Consider the following 4,877-nt stretch of genomic DNA (forward strand, 5'->3'; position numbering starts at 1 on the left):
GTTTTCCACTGCAGTATTTTTTATCCCACTCCGTAAAACAAAGGTCACAGTTTTTGTGGAGATGATGATTTAGAGTTAAGTTTCAATGTCACACTGAATATATGCCTAGGAAATCGCTGACGAAAACTCAAAACTATTAGCTTGAGAAGCTTTCAGTCAGTTTCAATTGCATTCCGTAATGATTGCCTTATCTTTCAACAATGTCTTTTCTTTTGTATGAACAGATTCTCGTAGAGTTTGGAGTCTCCAAAAAAGTGCTGGCCAGCTCGGGAGAGCAACATGAAGTAATCAATGCTATTAAAACTGCTTTTAATATCAAAGAAGAGATTTTTCTACAAAAGTTTGACCAGGATTGGCAGGAGTACATTGATTTTCCAGAAGGAAAGTTTGAAAACAAAGCAAGAGTAAGGTTATATTGAATGTGAGTTGATTCTCATCCTTTTCTTTTAAGAAATTATTTTTGGCTTTGTTCTTATACTTTGGCTTTTTAATTTAGCACTCGAATTTATTAAAACGCCTGAGTAATTCAGTATGTGTGAGAACAATCTTCTTTTGTCTAAAAAGACTAAAATAGTTGATATTTTCTTTATCAAAAGCCAAATAAAGAGGTTCCAGACACCCAAGCAACAGCAACACCAAGCAACACTTGTACTCTATCAACTACAGGTCAGTAGTAATTTGTTTATAAATCTCAAGCCAAAAGATAGATTAATTATTTTGTGAATACCTGCTTTCAAACAAGTTGCTACTGTGGTAATGAAATAAATGGACAGACAGACAGCAAAAACAAACCAGTATTTTGCTTACATGTTTTCCCGTCGGGGGAAGAACTTAAGGGACAAATGCGACTCGCCATGAGGCTTGCCTGTACACTTAATATTCCTCAGGTGGTCCGTGTATCAGAATCACCATTTGCCGTCTGCGGTCTCCCGGACACGTGTGCCGAACTAGGATTTGTTCATGTGAAGTATCCGTCAAAACGTTGCTCTATAGCATAATGTCGCAACCTCGTTGGTGGCAAACAATTGAAAACCCGTAAACTTTGCTTGCACATCCACTTGCTTGTCTGCTGCACTGATTTATGGATGAACAAATCTGAGTGCGACCCTGCCATGCAAACTTTTGAAGAGCCTTCGGTAGCTTCCGCAAACAGTTCTGCCATCACCGAATTGGTAATTTCTACAAACGCTTCTACAAACAGTGTTTGTGTCTCCTCTACAATTTCTTCTATAAAAGAAAGGGCTGCCCCTTCCACGAGCACTTCTTCCAGCGGTGGTTCCAAAATTTCCTTTGATGATGGGAAGACTGCTGGGGACAATTCACCGTCAGTCCACTCTTTGGTTTCCCGGGCTTCCACATTGAGGATAAATTCAGCAATTTTTTATTCTTATCTCATCCCTTCAACAGTATTACATGGAACTCCTCTAACAGACACTAGAACCCGTTGTAATTTGGATGGTGGATGGCCGAACGAATTTGTTCCAAGTGAATTGGAATGTAGTCTCTGTGGAGCCCGCCTGGACAATCTTCGGTGTCATCCAGGATCCAAAGGAATCGCTTTCCTAATTACCAACAATAATCCTATCCAGCAGGTTAACGTGAAAGTAAGGTTTTGCTCCAACACGGAAGGTCAGGCTAAGCATCAAGCAAACATTTACAACTTTGGTTAGTATAGAGTAACTGTTGCACTAATTGTCTGTTGCTGTGATTCCAACAATCCAGCCTCCCCAAATCCTCTTTTCTTCAACACACACACACACACACAGAACAACGCTCTCATGTTGCGGTCTCGTCTCAACCCGTTCTCGTTAGAGCCTCGGATCGACCCAAGGCTCCGGGAAACTCTATGTAGGAGAACATGCGCTGTAGGGTTCTTATAGCCAAAAATTGGCTATTTGAACCTTACGGCGCCTGTGCACTCATCCTGCTAAAATGAATGCACCAATTAGAGACGCTTTTGATTGTTCTTCACGAAAACCAATGAGAAGACACTTTGTTTCAGGGTTCCTCAGAGCTCTTCTCTCCCTCAGTCAAGAGATCCAAGAGCTCTGGGGTCGAGATTGGTCTCAGCCCAGTACTGCAATGTGGAGTAATAATTACATTTGTCTGTTTGCATTTGCTGTATATTTATATTCATTTACTCATTATTCCTTCATCCACCCATTCATTCATTATCGATATTTGAATACCCATGCGTCAGTAATAAAATTTTATAGTCCTGTATGTGTACATGTACATATGGTTCTTTATTCTTCTTTATTATTCACACACAGGTTTGTTCAATGTCAGGGACAAGGTATTGATTGCCATTGAAATCCTGTTGGAGTGGAGAGAATTTTTCAAAAAAGGAGTGCCTCTCTCTATTATAATTGAAAGCAAATTAAACTCGCTGTTGTGGAGTATTCCCCAGGTACCTTTAATATGGGACTGTTTAATTTTCAATTTATAGTACTTTTAAAAAAATTGTCTTGAAATATTTTTTTTTCCCGGACAGGATCTCGCCCCGTCGACCAAAACCCTTTACCTACGTCTTAGACGTCCTTTACAACAGCTTCTACTCCTTTGAAAGTTAAACTATTCGCAGTCTGGACGATACCATCTGTGGGCTATGCGGGACGGTGGGCGAAGTTTACCTTGGTGACAGTAACGAGAAAAACTGTTGCAGGACCACAGGGGTCAGTAATGTTAGCAAGCTTTTTGGTATTGGTTGTAAAGGACTGCCTGTGCTTATACCGAGGAATGATTTTCCGTCTAAGCAGACTATTTAAAAGGTCATCCCAAAGATGTTAATGTTTCCTAGCCACACAAACACAATAATGCAGTACTTGAACATGCTGACATTTATTTATGGAAATCTAGTCATGAAAAACAGCGAACTCAGTTGCTTTTCAAATATTTCACGTTCGCAGCACCACAATCACAGCAAATCCTGACTAATGCTGCCCAAAGAAAGTCGTTTGCTGAAATTTTGTAGTAATAAATATGCCCTTACATTAATTACCCTGTTTTGTTTTCACTTGCATAGATCGTGTACAGTTCGTGCAGAATGTCGCTATAATTGGAAGAGTTTCTTGGATTGATAAGTACTCGTTTTGTTGAGGTTTCAATGTACAACAGAGTGGACACTAAAATGAGTATTAATTTTGCTGAGGTCCCACCCATAATTCCTCCAAAGGAGCGTGTTTCAGTGGTTGTAACACAGAAGCTCAGAAAAAGAGTGTCTACATCAAGGAAGCGGATGACAAAATTGAAGGTATTCGACTATTACGAGGCATACTGGTGTGCCGTACACCTTGCGAAACAATTTGTGTTTCTCTATTTTGACAGGTGACCCTGCGATGTTACATTTAATTCTTCAGTAAAAGAAACTGGACATCGACAAAGTCGACAAACTGAATCACACAGACCTCAAAACTTTTTTCAGTACCGGATTTGTACCTGAGTTTAAAATACCCTCCTGTGCTATTTGTTTGTGACACGCCTTGTGGAATGGCTCACCACATTCATCAATGATCATCTACTGTTGCCAACCAATTGTGGCGACACAATGTGGGTTGCTTCGAGAAACTGATTCATGAGAAATCGCCGCACAACGTATGTATTTAGAGTTTCGTCACAGTGACTAAATAATTTAACCTTTTTTGCACAAAGAGACAAATTGAAAACACTGCACACTGTCCACTAGTTAAAGGGGCTAGGTCACGCAATTTTAGGCAATTTCATCACTGATCGTATGGTCATAGAATTAACTAAAATATCAAAATAACTGTTCAAAACTATAGAAGAACTCTAACAAAACACAGGGAAGCCAAGAAGGGACATGGATGGACAAAACTGGAGAGGATTGAAATGGATTGAATTTGGGTAAATTTGAAAAACGTCGGCCCACCTTTTTTCAAATTTATATCAGTCTATATCAAAATGTCATTTGCACAGCTGGAAAATCATTCTCAGTTGTTATGTGGCCGTGATTTTGCAAATGAAAGACTCTTGCTCTGCCAATTTGACGTTTGGAGCTCATAATTAACAAAATTAAACAAATTTACCTAAAATAGCGTGACCTAGCCCCTTTAAGATCCCGCTCCTACATATGATACTTGTACAGTTGTTCGCTCTCGTTTATTATTTATATTTTTGTGATGTCTTTAAGGTAAGTCTCCCAGAGTTAGCCAAAGTGGTTCACAAAGACAAGGTAAAGGAAGTGGGCAACACAACAGAATGGCAGCATCCAATTAGCGGTAAACAGCGCAGATATATCGTTGGGGATCGATTTCACTCGTCAACAAACCCACACAAATCTTCCCTTTGCGCTTACCACGAGATCAATCTTCTGGAACAAGGGAACTGCATCAGAACTAGCTATCAAGAGAGCATGAATCACCAGAAGAACCAAACTTCGGGTTGCCAATAGGTCGTACGTTTTAATGGATCTCGTCCTTAGTGGGTTTACAATTGCTTGTTTCCATTCAGTGGGAAAGTGTGCAGTGGTTAGTGAGGTATTGACTAACTTTGTGATGACAGGAAGTAGGACATAGAGTGAGTCACACGCCAAGTTGGTTGGCAGAGGATCAAGCACACATGACTTTTTAGCCGATTTCTGAATAAGATAGTAGATAACTTGTTCACTCAGATTCCAGAAGGAGCGCAGTATTACATTTACATCCACCACAGGAGGTACGATCAGACTGGCTGAAAGGTGTAGCATCAATTTCGTTAGAATGTTTTCAACAAAATACCTGCCTATATCTTTCGTGAATCTGGTCTTGTCAAGGTGATCGGCAAACAAGGGTTCATCCTTCATGCCCAGAAGCTTTTTCGCAGCATTTACCAACTTCCTTTCATCAGCACCGTTTTTAGCCATAAACTCAGTGTAGAAA

This window comes from Montipora capricornis, chromosome 14, assembly GCF_036669925.1.
Source record: "Montipora capricornis isolate CH-2021 chromosome 14, ASM3666992v2, whole genome shotgun sequence".
Taxonomy (NCBI): Eukaryota; Metazoa; Cnidaria; class Anthozoa; order Scleractinia; family Acroporidae; genus Montipora; species Montipora capricornis.